This window comes from Loxodonta africana, chromosome 1 (assembly GCF_030014295.1).
Source record: "Loxodonta africana isolate mLoxAfr1 chromosome 1, mLoxAfr1.hap2, whole genome shotgun sequence".
Classification (NCBI taxonomy): Eukaryota; Metazoa; Chordata; class Mammalia; order Proboscidea; family Elephantidae; genus Loxodonta; species Loxodonta africana.
In genome coordinates, this window is record NC_087342.1 from 100,017,463 (window position 1) to 100,035,527 (window position 18,065).

Genomic DNA, 18,065 nt, shown 5'->3' on the forward strand with positions numbered 1-18,065 from the left:
TATTTAATTTTCTGGTTTGGCCAGTGGGAGCCTCTTTGGGCTGAATTCTTTTTTTTTTTTGCATGTCCCCATCGCTCTTGAGTATTTTCTTGCTTTATGGAACAATATGTTCTAGGTTCATATTGTTTCCTTTCCCTACCCTTAGAATCAGTCACTTCCTCAAAGATCTCTCGTTCTTGTTAGTGGAAAATGGCATTTAGAAGCCACAGTCTGGTGATGAGTGTGCTCATTGCTGTTAGGCTGTTGAAAATCATGAATTCATACTGCTTACTCCAGTTCCTTTCTACTAGTGCAGGATTCAGTCTAGTTTTCTCCCTTGCTTTGTAACAACCTTCTCTTATAGTAAGAAACAGGCTTCTGTTGTCCTGTATATGTTTACTTAATGATCCCTGTATGTTACCAGTCTTTCCGTGATGATCTGCATCGAAGATTTGGGTAGATGACGTGGTTTGTGATTTTGATATAGATGTCTGTCCATAGAGATCTGAGTGATGCCATCCAGTGTCCATCAGGAATATCTTTGACCTTTCATTTTGAGTATAGTTTTTAGTGTCCACTCCCCTCTTACTATCAAGTGCTTTCAATCAAGCAAGGTACTTTGCAGTTCTTGTTTCTTAGTATTAAACCCATAATCTAGAGTTCAGGTTATATGACTTATTTTTGAAGCCATCCAAGCCCACCCCTTTAATTGTTGTAATTAATGCACAGCCCTCTGTGTGCATGCACTCAAGCACATTTTCTAAATGAGATGAGGGTACTGTTCTGTGTAAGTGGGTGAAGAAATGAGCCCTGGATTATTAGCCAGGTGTCTCACTAATTGAGATTACATTTTTGTTTCATACTTGTTGATTTGACTGCCTTCTGAGTCACATGACGATCATATTCTAAATTTGTTGCAGAGAGCTAGATAGTTTTTAGGCACACTTTCTCACGTTGCCACATTCTTCCAAAATGACTAAATCTACTCTTAATTTATTCTAGGCATCAGCCTCATGCTTACTTTTGAATCTCATACTTATTTTTAAGATTTACTTAAAATCTTCCTGAATCAACAATGCTTGCTTTCCACATTTGCATTGTTTTTCCTTGGCTTAATAGCAGAAACTGGAGGTTTCATATTGCCTTTGAATGGATTCCTCTAGCTGATAGTTCTTATCCTTATTAAATAGTGGCCTCCCAAAATGATTGCTGGGTGCATGGGAGGGAAGGGTAAAAATAGAAGACCAAAATTAGTTGTGTACATTGTATTTTTCTCCTGATTCCTTTCTCTGGGTTAAACAGCTTCCTTAATTTTTAACCTGTTAACAATTTTCTAGGCTTGGTGGGACCCTGCTTGGTGGAACCTTACTCAGCGCAGTTCCCTTTTTACAGTGACGCAGGTGCCAGCTGTTTTTCTGGCTCCACATAGAGGACCCACACAAAGCTGGCATTAGCACATAAACACACTCTGTTGTTAGGTGCTGTTGAGTCAGTTCTGACTCACAGAAGACCCTGTGTACGACAGAGTGAAACACTGCCCGGTTCTGGGCTGTCCTCACAATCATTGCCATGCTTGAGCCCATTGTTGGACCCACTGTGCCAATCCATCTAGGAGGATTATTTCGTGAAACCAGTCCGTTTATTTTGTCAGCCATTCAAAGTCTCTACTTGACTCTGAAGCTTCAGAAGTGATTGATGATTCTACTTTTAATGAAAATACATGCCAGATGTCTGATACACATTAAACATGGTGTTAGAATAACAGATGTGGCATTTTTTGGACCTTTGCAGGTATAAAGAATTGTGAGACTGTTTTGGAGATCTATAGAATTAGGCCTTACCAACCTTAGTATAATTTAAAACATCAAAGAATAACTCTCAGGGCCACAATAGCTGTTGTTTTGTTTGAATGGGGGAGTATATTATTAACAGATTGGTTGTTGGATCAGGTGCTATACTTGACGCCCTCCCTTGCCTTTGTAAGGTTTTTGGCCTTTTTAAATTGTACATGTCATTGGGGCAAGATTATATTTGGGGGCATTGGATTTAAGTAAAAGATGTAGGTGAATGATAATGTTAATCTCCTCTATTGGTTGTAAACTGGGATTAGAGTAGTTTTGTTAGCAGTCAGCTGGAGAGAGGTGCTGTGAAGTCAGTAATTATGTATAGCTTCAGTGAAGATTCCACTTAACTGAAAATGGACTTGAATTATTCATACAGTTTACCAACATTTATATCCATTAATAAAACAGTAGTTTATTTTTGGGGGGGGGGAAATAGTGCACTTGCTGAGTTTTGTTGATATTTCCCTCCCCTGAGTTCATTTGTCAAAGTCATCAAATCTTCTGTCCCTGTGTCCATGGCTTTTAATTATTTGATGGATTTTTCTTAGTTCCTGAGTTGCTGATTTGGTAAAGCTGTAATGATTTTCTTCTCTGCCAGCGTTCAAATGTTCCAAAGGGAACAAAACAACTTTGACTGTCCTAGATTATTGAAGGCACTTTGTAGTAGGTAAACATACCGAAGATAAAGGGAATTTTTAGGATTAAAAAAAAAAAATGGTGCTCCATTCTAGGTTGAAGGCATCCGAAGCTAATTTCATCCTCAGTACCTAGACTTTGAGGAGCATGAATTCACAAAACTGTATTACAACCCCATTTGTGAAAATATCTGAAAGACTAAGGAGTTTATGAAAGAGAGCTACCACCTTAGTCTAAACTTGCTCACTCTGGAACATGCCCTCCTGTGAAAGTTCCTGTGATGATGGTTGTATTCTGTATCTGTGCTATCTAGAACAGATGGCAGGCACTAGCCATGTGTGGTTTTCGAACACTTGTAATGTGGCTAGTGTGACCGAGGAGCTGGATTTTCCATTCTATGTGATTTTAATTAGTTTAAATTTAAATAGCCACATGCTCAATATTCTGCCAAGTATTCTGAATTGGACCTCACATCTCTGGGGCATTAGACTGGAGTACCTGAGCTAGAGGTTCTCAAAGAAAGGATTGCTGGGGTTGTCTTAAAGCTGAAGGCCGGAATACTGCTTGGAGTCAGAAATATTGAATCACTCCTCCTGATTTTTTTCCAGGAAATAAATTAAGGACTGCCCTCTTTTCTCTGTAATTTTTACATCTGGGAAAATTCTCAAATGTTTCTTCTCACCTACTTAAACCAAAAACCAAACCCAGTGCCTTCGAGTGGATTCCGACTCATAGCGACCCTATAGGACAGAGTAGAACTGCCCCGTAGAGTTTCCAAGGAGCGCCTGGTGGATTCAAACTGCTGACCCTTGGGTTAGCAGCTGTAGCACTTAACCACTACGTCACCAGGGTTTCCTCTCACCTACTTAGTAAAGCATAAATAATGCCTTAGATGTGCAATACAATGGCCGGTATATTGTGTTGCAGGTTGGATTAGTTCTCTATCTCAGGAAGAGGTTTAGTGATCTGAGAGTTAATTGCCTACTACTTTCAAGGAAGATAATTAACTTTTGCTTTACTCAAAGTTGTGAAATTTAAGAGTGGAGATAACAGCTTTTGCCCTTTCACAACAAAGTCTTCCTTTGGTCACTTCCCATATCTGTCATTTTTACCTTCATTACTTGCTGTGAAAAATTTTTGGCCTACAAGTACCCATTGCTTTAAAAAAAATTCATAGTAGGTAAATTTGGGAGTGATTGTTCACATTGCAAAAATATTCTTGCTTTTCAAGGTAGTCTTTAAAAGTTTCTATAACTAGTACCTCAAGAGCTAAGCCATCAACCTCTAGTTATTCATGTTGTCAATTGAAGGTCCATCAGAAGTGAAAGTGTATTAACAAGGAAATGTATTCAATGTACAAAATCATTTTTTATCACGTATTGGAGTGAAATGAGGCATACTTGCGCCAAGAAATTGACCGGTTAGCCATGAACTGGCTATCTCCTCACATTTCCATCTGTTTTGTCATAAGCTGCCTCAGTTTCCCTGTTTATATTACAGCAGCAAGAAGCCTGTTTCTTTGAAGTTTAATGTAAGTAATGAAAAGAAATTCTTTCACTCAGGTTTGTTTTCTGAATCAGAAAAGTGTTTCTTAGCATGTGCTGTGGATTGAAGGCTAATTTGGCCTTTTCGTAAGGAGCAGCGTCTCAACCAAAACAGCCTTACTCTATGCATGGTCCAGATTAATCCACCGGTTTGTGGGAAGATTGGCTTGGTGGAAGTATAAAAATGCTCCTAGTTACAGTGCAGAAACCTGAGGGCAGTTTGAAGAACATTCTCCTAGCTCAAGAAGAACTTTTACAGATAGTGTTGTAAATGCTGAAGAACAAACAGAAGAAAATGTTATTAATGGAGACAGTAAGCTTAGTGGCCTGGATTTGCTTATGTGGCTCATATTCGAAATATGTTTATTATACATTTTTAGAAAACAGTTTTATTGAGGTCTGTTTGATCTACATTGTATACCCGTGAAACCATCGCTACCATCAAGGTAATGACCGTATTCATCATCTACAAGTTTTTTCTTTTGATATCCTTCCCTTCAACCCTCTGTCCTTTCCAATCCCCCGGCAACACTGATCTGCTTTCTGTCACTATGGTTTAATTTTTATTTTCTGGAGTTTTATATAAATGGAGTTATACAGTATGTACTCCTTTTTTGACTGGCTTCTTTTATCCAGCATAACCATTTTCAGAGTTATTCATATTGTTGCATATATCAGTAGTTTATTCTTTTTTATTGTTAAGTAGTATTCCATTGTATGGATGTACTGCAATTTAGTTATCCATTTACTTGTCGATGGACATTTCAGTTTTTCCCAGGTTTTGGCTGTTACAAATAAAATTGCTGTGAACGTTTGCATACTAGTCTTTATATGGATATATATTTCTTTTCTCTTGGGTAAATACCTAGGACGGGAATGGCTAGATCATATGGTAGGGGTGTGCTTAACTTTTTAAGAAACTGCTGAACTGTTCTCCTAAGTGGTTATACTGTTGTAACACCCTGATCCACGGTGTACGAGAGTTTCAGTTCTGATACTTCCTCCCCAACACTTGCTATGGTTAGTCTTTTTAACTTTAGCCGTTCTAATAGCGTATACTGGTACCGCACTGTGACTATAATTTGGATTTCCCAAATGACTTTGAGCGTCTTTGCATGTATTTATTTACAGTTTGTTTCTTCTTTGATGAAGTGTCAGAACCTTTGCCCATTTGTAGAATTGGGTTGTTCATTTTATTATTACCGAGTTTTGAGGGTTCTTTATATGTCCTGGCTATAAGTCCTTTATTAGACATATGCTTTGCAAAATTTTTCTCCTGTGTTTTTGGCTTGTCATTTTATTCTCAACAGTGCCTTTTGAAGAGCCAGTGTTTTCAGTTTTATCAAAGTTTCAGTTTATCCATTTATTCTTTAATAAATTATGCTTTTAAAGATTTTCTTCTAGAAGCCTTATAGATTTAGGTTTTACATTTAGGTCCATGATCCATTTTGAATTATTTTTTGTATATGGTACGAGATATGGATCCAAGCTGATATTTTTGCATATGGGTGTCTAATTTTTATAGCACCATTTGTTGAAAAGATTATCCTTTCTCCACTCCATTACCTTTGGGCCTTTGTCAAAAATAAATTGCCCATTTATGTGTGGGCTTTTTTCTGGACCCTGTATCCTGTTCCGTTGATATATTTGCTTATATTTACATCAATACCACACTATTTTGATTACTGAAACTTTATCATAATTCTTGAAATCTTGGAAGGGTTAGTGTTAACCCTCCAACTTTATTCTTCTTTTTCAGAGTTGTTTTGGCTCTTCTAAGTTCTTTTAATTTCCGTAGGAGTTTTGGAACCAGCCTGTCAATTTCTACAGAAAAGTGTGATGGGGTTGGAATGTTACTCATCTATAGATCAGCTTGGGTAGACTTGACGTCTTAACAGTATCATCTTTCCGTCCGTGATCAAGACATTCTCCCCACTTACTTACCGTGTTTTTATGCAAGTGATGCACACATACATACATTTTTGGCCAACCGTGCAACCCACTTCTGTGTTATTGTTCTTAGTGGGCTATGCATGTTATTTGTGTGGGCACGTTATTTACATGGGTGTGTTATTTGTGAAAATTACAGGCCTTCTTTACTTTCTCTCAGCAGTACTTTTTATGTACTGGTCTTATTTTTATTGTATAGGTCTTCCACATTTTTTGGTCATATTTACCCCTAAGCATTTAATATTTTTTAAGCCGTTGTAAATGGTAGTATAAGAAATTTCTGTTTCTGATCATGTGTGTATTGATCTCGTGCCCTGCAACTTTGCTAGATTTACATATTAGTTATGATATCTTTATTGTTGATTCCATTGGGGTTTCTTCATAGACAGTCATGTGGTCTGCAAATAAAGGCAGTTTTACTTCTTCCTGTCTAAACTGGATGCCTTTTATTTCTTTTTCTTGGCTGACCATACTGGCTAAAACCTCCAGTACAGTATTGAATAAAAGTGGTGAGAGCAGACATCCCTGTCTTGTTTCTGGTCTGAGGGTGAAAGCATGAAGTATTAGACCATTAAGTATGAGGTTACCTGTAGATTTTTCATGGATAACCTTTTATCAGGTTGAGGAAGTTCCCTTTTATTCCTAGTTTGCCGAGAGTTTTTATCAAGAATGGATGTTGGGTTTCGTAAAATGCTTTTTCTGTGTCTGTTGAGATGATAATATATGGTTTTTCCTTTTTAGTTTGTTAATATAGGGAATTAATTACATTGATTGGTTTTCAAATGGTAAACCGGTCTCGCATTCCTGGGATAAACCCTACTTGGTCATGATGTATTATCTTTTTAATATATTGTTGGATTCAGTTTGATAGAATTTTGTTTACAATATTTACATCTAAATTCATACTGGATGTTAGCCTGTAGTTTCTTAAAGTGGAAGCTGAGTTTATTGCTTTGAGATCTTTTCTAATAGTGTTTAGTGCTATAAATTTTCATCTAAGTACTACTTAAGCAGCATCCCACAAATTCTAATGTTACTGGTTTAATGTCCTTCTCTGCTAATTCTAACATCTGTGTCAGTTGCAATTGATTGATTATTCTCCTCATCGTGGATTGTGTTTTTCTGCTTCTTTGTATGCCTAATAATCCTTGTTTAGATGTTAGATATTATGAGTTTTACTTTGTTGGATGCTGGATTTTTTTTTTATACGGACAAATCTTCTCAACCTGTGTAATTGGATGCAGGTGAGTTACTTGGAAACAATTTGATCTTTTCAAGTCTTTTATGATTTTTAAAATGGGTCCAGAGCAGTGCTCAGCCTAGGGTTAATTATTCTCCACTCCTGAGGCAACACCTTCTTGAGTACGTTATCCGATGCTCTGAATTATGAGCTTTCCCAGACTGACTTATGCAAATAGTATTTCCGGCCTTGTGTCGTGTGAGGCACTGTTCTCTCTAACCATTCAAGTAGTTCTTTCCCTGGACTAGAGAGTTTTTTCATATGCATGCTCTGATTAGTACTCTGCTGAGTACTCAGGGGCGACTTTCAGCCAATCTCCGGGATTCTCTTGTCTGTGTAGCTCTTAACTCTGTTATTCTGTCCTATGAACTCTTGCTACCTTGATCTCACTGAACTCTCAGCTCCTTAACTCAGGGCATCCGTTGCGCAGAACTAGCAACATAATTTGCAGTGTAAAATTAAAATGCAAGGCTCTTTGTTCAAAAATTATTTAGAATTTCAAGGTGATGGCAGCAGAGCGGTAAATCAAGCATGGGCCCTTCTGAACTGCAGCTGCACAGGTTGCACGCCCATGAAGCCAGCACTACCTCTGGGCTCCACCTTCCCTTCCCTTCTCTCTTCTGTGGCCTGGAAACACTCTTCAATGCAGTCAGCCGAGGCAGTCCTAGGGCCATCTCGTTTTCCCCCTCTCAGGGATCACTGTCCTTTGTTGCCTGATGTCCATAGTTTTAAAAACTGTTGTTTTATGCATTTTTGTCTGGATTTTTTTGGTGATATCAGGCAGGAGGATAAATCCAGCTCCTGTTATTCCATTTTAGCCAGAAGTAGAAAAATATTTTTATTACACATTTGTTTAAGGCAGGGCTTTGAACCGGTTCAGTCATAGCTGATGATGTGAAACCAGAACAGACCAGAATTTTTACAGTTTGAGTGATCTGGAACAGTAACTGGAGCGAGAAGGATTACGGGTCGAAGTCCTGGAACGGGAGACTGGGAAAAGGCGTAGCGAGCCCATTCAGGATCCTAATGTGGAAGATCAGATTATTGGCAGGACTGTGGAGCGGCACACTTTCAAAGAAGCAAGGTCAGCCACCATCTTTGAGCGGGGCACAGCTGTTTTCCATTCTACTGGAAATCCAACAGGGCAAGAGATTTGGTTGCTATGCAACATGCACGCTGCCCTTGTTTTCTAATAGGGAGATGAAGTTTCTGGCAGGGCTTTGACCTGTAATTTTTCCCATTCCGATTGTCATTCTGGCTTGTCCAAATTTTAAAAGTTTGGCTCTATACCAGTTTTGCTTTCTCAATCATGAGTGAACTCAAAAAACTTGTCCAGAGTCCTGGTTTAAGGATGTTGTAGCTGCTTTCATGCCAAACTAGTATTCCCCTATTTGATCTATTGGCTTGGCACTTTGTTTACAGCTGTTTGGGGTAAAATCTCTCTTGTATCATTTGCTGATCTGTTCTCCGCTCTTAATTCCTCAGCTAGAGAGTCTTGAAGTGGAAGCAGATTTCCTGGTAACCGTCAACTCATTTTCTAAATTGTACCACTTGATTTCAAGCAAGTGTTAGCTTCCTGCTTGAAATCACTCTGCCCTTACTCTTCTCCATGTTGTAGTTAAACGCAAACTGCAGATGTGTGAGGCCAATTCTCCTTTCTGTCCTGCAAAGTGCATCATCTTGCAGTACAGGTTGACTGGCATTTGTGCAGTAAGGTATTAACAGCCTTCCAGATATGCCCTGCCCTATTAGCAAGAATATACAGTGATACAAAAATGAATTTGTCAAGAGTTTTATGGTTCCATGATCTATTGTACAATATTAATCTTGCTGCAGTGTTATTAAGTCGTTTTTCATCTTCCCTCAAATTAATGTTGACATTCTATTACTGGATTTGTTCTGTCCCCAGATTAAAACATAAAGGAAAAAATCTTCCCTGCTACAATATTAAAATTAATTGTAGGTTAAGCAGTACCTTGCTTGGTGAAGTAGAATCCTTCTGGAAAAATTATAATGTTAATTTATTTCTCTACTTTCTATTTGTTCTTGTGGACAAAAAAGCATATCTGGAATATACTTATAAGAAATATAAGGGGAAGGATATATGTTTAAAGTACACAAGCTTTTCTGAAAAAGGAAATAAAATTGGGGCCTGAGTCTAGGGAAACCACACCTAGCTTGTACTTCTAGCCTAGAGGTTGATAGAAATGCTGGTGGTAATAGATGTGTAAGTAGAAGAATTTGGGCTGACTTAGGATCCTGTTATGTTCAGAGGAAACACTCGTTTCTTGTATTCTGAGAAATTAGTGGCAGTTAAACAAAAACTACAGCATGATGAGATCAATATTTATAAATCAGGTAGCGCCATAATCAGGACTCAGGAATAAGAAGAAAACTGTTATCGTTTCTAAATTAGGAACAAAAGATGCTTTTCTATGCATGTTCCCCCTCCTTTTTTTAAAGTTATGATTTTACCCATAAAAAGTGGGTATCAGGCTCATGCCTGTGATCTCTGTAATGAAATCTAAAGGAATTGTGATGATTTTGGTCATGGATAAGTAGGTGCCCTGGCATGCTAATTTTTAGTGTAGGAGGAATCAAGGAGTTCCCAAGATGTTTAAATATCAAATTTAATTTACTTTAAAATATTTTGTATTTTCCCCCAAATTTTAAATATTTTGTTGTTGTTAAGAATATACACAGCAAAACATACACCAATTCAGCAGCTTCTACATGTATAATTTAATTACACTGATATTTTATATTTTTGAGTGAAAGAAGGAAACTAAAATATGGTATTATAGTTTTTCAGGTTTGTAAAAACTACATGAATATATTTAATTTAAATATATAAAAATTTTAACATGTATATTTTTTATGTAAAACACCAAAATGTATATAGTGGTTGATTCTGGGTTACGGAATTGTGGGCAAAGAATTTTATGTTTTTAAATCGTTCTTTATCCGTGTTTTCTACAGTGAGCATGGGTTGTGTAATAAGAACTTAGCCAATTATATACATTTTTGTACTTGTAAATGGCATCGCCAGTGGCTTCAAGAGGGTGAGCACAAAGGGTAGTCTGGGGAAGTTTGATGTTGAACGTTCAGGTAGGTTGGAAAAATAATCAGCATTTACCATCTGGGTACAGTGGATCTTTTTAAAAAATATATTTTAAGTCATTTTTATGAATACGGAAGAGATAACGAAAGGATAGTGAAAACTTCATTAGGAACTTTAATAAGAATTTCAGTATAGCATACCTCTTTGTACCAAGTAAACTTTGGGACACAAACATCATAAAAGATGAAAGAATACTTTCACCAGGGGTTGTTTATGTTCTTGTTGCCAAATATTGCACGATAAACTCCTTCCTGATAAATGAATGATTGACTGGCTGAGAATACCGTATTACTGTTTTGTCTTTAAAAATATATTCTCAGAGTCTAGAGTGTTGCTTTCTGTGTCTTTGATCTCATCTGATTTGTCTTATAATTGTGAACTATCTTCCTCTTGTTAATTTTCTCCTCATTGCCATTATGGGTGGAAAATGAAAAATTCTGAATTTTCAACTGTGTTCGTTGGAAGCATAAAGCAGACAACAGAGATGGTGTCTCCGGTCTTATTCCATCTTGAAAGATGATGCAAATACTTTAGTCAATGCAATGAGAAAATTGAAGAATGATGATTTCACTATTGCATCCTTCAATATAAGCTATTTATTTATTTATTTATTTTTCCTAACTGTTGTAGTCTTTTTAAAGCATACTTGGATATAATTGTTGAATAATGATGAGTAATTGATAAAATAATTCCTGGGATAATGAAATGGCAAAATGTTTCAAAATATAGGAAAAATAAGATCTTGCAGCTTCTATAATGTCTTAGATTTTTTATAAATGGGTCCAGTGGACCAATACAGTAATTGTTTAAGACAGAGCATGAAGTTTCTTTCAAAGACCCCAAAGAAAAAATAAAAGTCATGAAATACCAATCCTTACAAATAAGTAGAACTGCTGAAAAAGGAAACAACTAAAATTAGCTTTGATAAACTGAGGGTTAAGAATTCCTGAGGTAAAGCTCTCCAGATCTCCCACTATACATATGAATAACAAAGTGGGTCATCAGCGGCAGAACCATGGGTGAGGATGGGGACTCATATGTCATGCAATCTTAGCTTCCATGTTCCCCCAGGTGGTGCCAGAGAGCAAACTAGAAATTTGAACACCAGTCACTGTCTGTGGGCTCCTTTTTAGTTGATGGTAGGATGTAGAGATCTCACTTTCTGGAAATGTTAAAAACAAAAACAAATCCAGGCTTAGTTAGGGAGATGCTTTATTAGAAAGAAAAGGGGGAGAGGACTATTGCAATAGGGAAGGGGATCTGTTGTAATAGGGAGAACACTGACCATATACCCTGTTGCCATCGAGTCAATTCCAACTCATAGCGACCCTGTAGGACAGAGTAGAACTGCCCCATAGAGTTTTTGAGGAGCAGCTTGTGGACTCAAACTGTTGACCTTTTGGTTAGCAGCCGAGCTCTTAACCACTGCACCACCAGGGCCCCTGTTATTTGGGAGTGGCCCTTAAAGAGGAGTCATATGTTGGCTCAGGCTTAGGGTGGATCAGAGTTCAGGGATTTAGGGGAAAAGAGAGAAGTGTAACCAAAGTATGGTTAACAAGCATTTTGTTTCTGATTGGTCAGTGGAGTCAAGCAATTCAGTTACTCATTTATCAGGCAAGGAATGGGAATTTGAAAGGTATCTGGATTTGTCATAAGTAAACAAGGGGAGATCTGTGAGACTTACCTGTGTCATGTGGAGAGGGTGGTTGTTTGTTATCAGCCATTTTCCTGAACACAAAGGGTGGTTGAGGGGGTTCTTTAACCGTCTCTGTTTTCCAGCATCACAGGGTTCAGGTAAAATTCAGCATTATCAGCAACCATTGAAATTGTATTTGATGATGTAATTCGAACAAAGCAATGTCATTACTGATGCACTGCTGAAGAACAGTTGGCAGAAACTTAGGACTTAAAGACAGGTGATTCGTTTAAAACTTCTGTTGAAGCCCTATGGACGGACTTCTGCATCCCAGCATCCAGGTGTTCACAACTCCATCCTATGAGAGTGTGTTCCAGCTAGGCCTGTATGAGACAGTGAGGCAGTTGTAGTTGCTGTCAGCACACCTCCCTTTTGAGAATATGGAAGCCTAAGACTTTGTATTAATGATCAGAGAGGACATTGCTGATTGTGTTCTTGGAGTGGCTGCAGCAGTGGTACTTTTCTTTTTGACATAGTCTCAGAGCGTTGACTGTGAAATTGAAAGCATTCAAAAGATGTGTTTCATTTCTAACTGTTTAATTGTTCTAGTACTTCAGTTTTATTTCACTCAGCTTCTTTCTTAGTAAATAAAGACCTATAACCTACGCAAGTGAGTATTTATTGGGCACCAGATGTATGTAAGGCACTAGAGGAACGTGTGGCACTGAAGGGAATCCGTTTGTAAAATTAAAAAACAAAAACAAACTCTTTGTAATGAAGCTAACTCAGTTTAGCAAATATTTATGTATCAAGAATCTAGGTAAGGCCAAGAGTAGGGAAGGGGTAGTTGGAAGATACAGACATGAATGTAACACTCCTGCCCCTAAATATAAGTCTTAAAATTTATTTGAAATCCTTATAGTAACACTTTTTTATAATATACTTTTCAAAGTAAAGAAATAAACTTCAGGCTGATATTATTGTTTAAGTCATTTGTGTCACCAACACAGCAAAGCAGAAACAATTATGGATGAAAAGAGAGACAGATGAAGGAGAATTCCGATATAAGAGAAGAGGTAAACAGGTGAGGAGAGACAGAGCTATGCCAAATTGTAAAGCTATGTGAAATTTGCTTTTTATTCTTCCAGTCTTCTTTTAACACCTGAATTCCTGTAATGTCAGATGTATACATCCATCTATCAAGTCTTCATTTAGGACCTGCTCTACTAAAGGCATTGTGCTGATATCCATAGACTGAAATTGATAATCAATCTTCTAGGGATATTTGTGTTTTAACAGGAAACACAAAAATAGAGATTGTCTGCAGGTGTGTTTGATTTGGCTGCAGTGTTTTAAAAATAGGGAAGCTTTTATAAAAATTCTGAATGTTTGACTTCTTTTAAAAAAGTAATTTTTTTGCCCATTTTTAATTTATCTCTGGCCCGATTGGCTGCAGTTGAGTATATGTAACACCTTCAGACTGGCAGGCATCCTTGAGTTTGCCACAGACCTATCACTCGCTGTAGTCATGAACCTAGCTCATTTTACTCATTTATGTCACTTGCTCAGTTCCTGTGGACATTTAAGTTTGTACTTTTGCCGTTAAAGTGATTGATTGAGCTCTGATGGGAATCTTGAGCTACTAGCTATGAGAGGATTTAAAAGGTTTGAGGTAGTGTCAGTGGTCAGATGTCGTTATAGGACCAGGAATCATACTTGGTAAGCTGCTGCTAGTTCCACCATAAGAAATACCTTTTTTAGGGAGTGAAGAAATAACTCCACCGGTTTTCTTAAGTGACATATAGTGGCCAGCTCTAAGTTGTAGGTTTCTTATCTTTAGTTTAATGGATAAAAATATATTTTAATCAGCAAAAATATGTGACTCCCTTGTCTGTCCAGCTTTACATTCACCCAGCTTTTACACCACTTTGGCAAGTCATTTCTCTTATCTTTCCATCTGAGAAAGACTCATCTTTAGAGCAAGGGGAGTGAATCTCCAAAGAAAGCAGGAATGTTATGTTAACTAACCATCCATAATTAACCAGGAAGAGGGATATTTTTTTCTTCATTGGTTATTCCTTTATTATATGGTTGAAGGCAAAGTTTGATACTCAACCCTCTATCAAGAAGCCTAACAAAGTCATAACTATGTCAGTGAAAAAAACTAGCAAATATTACCAAATGTTCCAGGCACAGGTAATACAAAGGTGAGTAAGACATAGTCTCTCATTCAGGTAGCCTATGACTTACCAGTTTAAAAACTTATATTTCCTGATGTAGGTCAGTATTTATCTTTAAGAACCAGTGGCTTTGAAATTCAAGAATATTTAAGCTGGAGTGGGAATTTACTACAAATCAGATTGTGGTACCTGCTGGCAGGGGGCAGTGATGGTTCAGCGGTAGAATTCTCACATTCCATGTGGGAGACCTGGTTTAAATTCCTGGCCAGTGCACCTCATGCATAGCCACTGCCTGTCTGTGGAGGCTTGTGTGTTGCTATGATGCTGAACAAGCTTCAGTGGAGCTTCCAGAATAAGACAATAGAAAGAAAGTCCTGGTGACCTGCATCTGAAAATCAGCAAAAACCCAGTGAATCATGATACTTTGAACTCTATCATGGGAATGGTGTTTTGTTCCATTGTACATGGGGTCACCATGAGCCAGGGGCCACCTGACAGGCGCTAACAACAACAACCCCTGGTGGCAAAGTTTGAAATTTGAGCCTGCCTCTAGGAGGCATTGTAAATACTCAAAACAAAGGAGGAGTATTTGAAGTGAGTATTATAAATCTCTAAGCATGAGAGAAATTCATTTGTGATAGGAGGAGTCAGAGGCTGTAGGTAGTGATACTTTGAGCAGTAGATTACTAGATTTAAAAAAAAAAACATGGTTCAGAGTTTTGAGTTTGCTCTAGAAGCCTTTTGAGTCACAATGCCCAGCATTCTTTCCAATTGGTAACTGCCTTTATTGACGAAAAGTTTATAATCAACTGAGATTCCTTCCCACAGTGGGAAACTAATAGAAAATACATAATTCATTTTATAGAAATTTGAAATACGCAGTCCTCTGAGATAAGTGAGGATACCTGTATTCATGTGTGGTCATGGACCTGCATACACAACTCAGAAGCCTGGGAAAGGGGGTGGGAAGAGAGTAAGCATTCTCAGTGAAGAAATTATCCCTTCTGAAATGGTATGTTTTAACCACCGCATCTTCAGAGCCTCCTGCAGAATCTTTGTAAACTCTAAATACCTAGGCCCTGTCCCTAAGACTTTCTGAATCTAAATCTTAACCCCTGCGTAAGCACTACTGTTCTGGTGCAGAACTTCTGATCCTATTTGCGACCATTTGCTAGCACTTCGTTGAAGGAGGAGAGGAGAGGAGCAAGAGCCAGATAGTCAGATTGCGTGACTTTCTATTTTCCCTGGAAACTGGCGACCCTCCATCATGATTTGCTTGATCTCAGCTACCTTTTCTTTAAAAGGGAGTATTATTACCATTGGACATGCCTTCAAAATGAAACAGCCTCTTAAAAATAAATAGATTTGGTATTTTCTGGGAAGAAATTCTGAGTTTCTCAGGCAAATCTAGAACTGTTCTAATTACTTGCATATTCTTGCCTCTCATTGAGCATGTTTTGCAAACTACTGGTTGTAAGGTTATTGGAACTGGGGAAAAAAAGACTGTACAAGTTAAGTTTTTTGGTGAAAGTTTTTACTGCTACTTTAAAATACTAATTTTGTCAACAAGTAGAAACTGGAAGCAGAGTTCCCGTAATAATGCTATCCTTGCCCTCAGGCAGCTGCATTATTACCCCATTGGACTGTATAATTAATCTTTTTTCCTGATAACCATACAAGCACATAGGATTCTTTCTGTATCACTGGGTATGAACTTTAATGTTGCTTTCCCAGTAAGCTGGGTAAATATGTGGTCTCAAGTTTGACCTTTACACTTTCGTTTCCTGCCAAATTTTGTCCTTGCTGTGATATCTTGCTACATCTGTTGCAAACTCTTCCCCACCCTCAGCCCCTGCCAGAAATGTCCTTGCTCTGAAATTTGTTTATTTTGTCATTTTGTCTCCCCATTCCTGACATTCTACATAGTTTTCCCCCATGTAATTTAAGCTGTTCACTTTCTCTCAGTAGTTTCTAACTATAAACTTACTGTTTTTTGTTGTTGTTGTTTTGCAGAATTAAAATATACTACTCCCTAAATGCTTTTCTCATCTTCATGTCTCTTTTGAAGTCAGCTCGTATTTTGAGATAAAACAAATACTTGACATCAGTTTGTCCTCATATTTCCTCTGACAGCTATTCTTGTTCCTCTTGCTCATTTGAAGACGTGGCCTTAAGTGAGATTGTTAGCACTTTCCCTCCCTCCCTTGCTCCCTCTTTTTCAAAGTCAGTGGGTTCATACCAAGGAATAAGCAAGAGAAATGAGGTAAGACCCCATACAAGGTAAAACCTGACAAAATTTCTTTACTCAACAGATTAAAAACAAAAGCTTCCCCGAAGAAATTTATGCCAGGTTCCCTACACAGGAGAATCAAATAACCAACATCGTTATGAATCAATGAAGTGATGTCTTCAAAGCAGTATATGAAGTGTCAGGGTTGGAGGAGGCAAGTTAAATGTTAGATAGGATGGCCGGGGAAGGCTTTTTGAAGGAAGTGAGAGAGAGAGCTAGCCATGTAGATATTTAGAAAATGAACATCCCAGGCAGAGGGAACACAAGTGCAAAGATCCTGAAGCAGGAGTGGTCTTGATATTTAAGCACAGCAAGGGTGTTGGTATGACTGGAGCAGAGAGAGTGAGGGTTGAGTAGTAAGAGATGAAGTCAAGAGGTAAGATGGCTCAGATGGTGTAAGGGCTTACAGATCATAGTAAAGACTTCAGCTTTTACTGAATGAGATGAAAATCTGTTGAAGGGATTTGGTCAGAGGAGTGATACGATCTGATTTACATTTTAGCAACTAGAGTGACTCTTTTGTGTAAAGAAATGACTGGGGGACAAGGGCTAGGGTAGTTAAGAGGTTACTGTAATGATCCAGGGGAAAGTTGACAAGGGCTTGGATCTAAGTGAGGGCGGTAAGGGTGATGAAAAGTAGTTGAATTCTGGATCTATTTTGAAGGTGGAACTGGTATGATGTGCTGGCAGATCAGATGGGGGCTGAGGGGAGAAACAGACAAAGATCAAATCCAGTGTTAGAACAGTTTTAGGCCTGAGCAATTCCTGAATGGAATTATCGCAAACTGAATTTTAGGAGGCTCGTGGGGTTGGGGAGGGAAGCCCTGGTGGCGTTGTGGTTAAGTGCTACGGCTGCTAACCAAAGGGTCAGCGGTTCGGATCCGCCAGGCGCTCCTTGGAAACTCTGTGGGGCAGTTCTACTCTGTCCTATAGGGTCGCTATGAGTCGGAATCAACTTGATGGCACTGGGTTTTTTTGTTTGGCGGGGTTGGGGCAAGAATAGCAGAAGCTTAATTTTAAGCATAGTTTCAGACTCTGCTCTTTTGCCAGTCTGTCAGCCCCCCTCACCCTGTCCTCTTGGCCATCTCCATTACGCTGAGCCTTCAGGTCCTGATTCTTGGCCTAATTAGTTATAGACATGGAGTAAAGCTTGTTCAACTTGATGCAGAAAGAATGGATGGTAGATATCCTTGAGCTGGCTATGGGTTTTTCTGTCCCTTAAGAGGTCAGTCAGGGACAAGAGCTTATATTCCTGGGAGTCAGCTGCCATGAAGAATATCGTGCAGCTTAGAGCTCAGTATCCTCTGAAAGAGTTCTTTTCAGTTCTGTAGGCTTTGAGTATTTCCCACTAGGAGAGGAGCTCTGGAAACCCCCAGAAGTATAAGGAATAGCCCTGATTCTTAGTTTCCAGATTCATCCTTTCCAGAACTCAGCCTCTTGACTCATGGAAGAGGCATTTCCCTTTTGTGTGTCTGTGGAGACTTTGTTGAGAAGGAGAATCCCCTTGGGACCTGTGATTATTTTTTGGTAGAGTAAATATGTTTCTTCAAATAGCCACTGTACCAATTTTTTGGGGGGGGGGGCTAGAATTTTGCTTTGGTTTAATATGTATATCTGATTATTGCAGTGTTACAATCTTAACTGG

At 38.4% G+C, this 18,065-nt stretch overlaps 1 protein-coding gene and 1 pseudogene across 2 annotated transcripts in view; both read left to right on the plus strand.

Annotated features, from left to right (window-relative positions):
• The window catches only part of ZFAND3 (zinc finger AN1-type containing 3), a 391,346-nt gene that overhangs the window by 161,064 nt on the left and 212,217 nt on the right, over positions 1–18,065 (plus strand). The window lies entirely within an intron of this gene.
• LOC135231425 (acireductone dioxygenase-like) overlaps positions 1–18,065 on the plus strand; it is a 78,595-nt pseudogene that overhangs the window by 30,606 nt on the left and 29,924 nt on the right.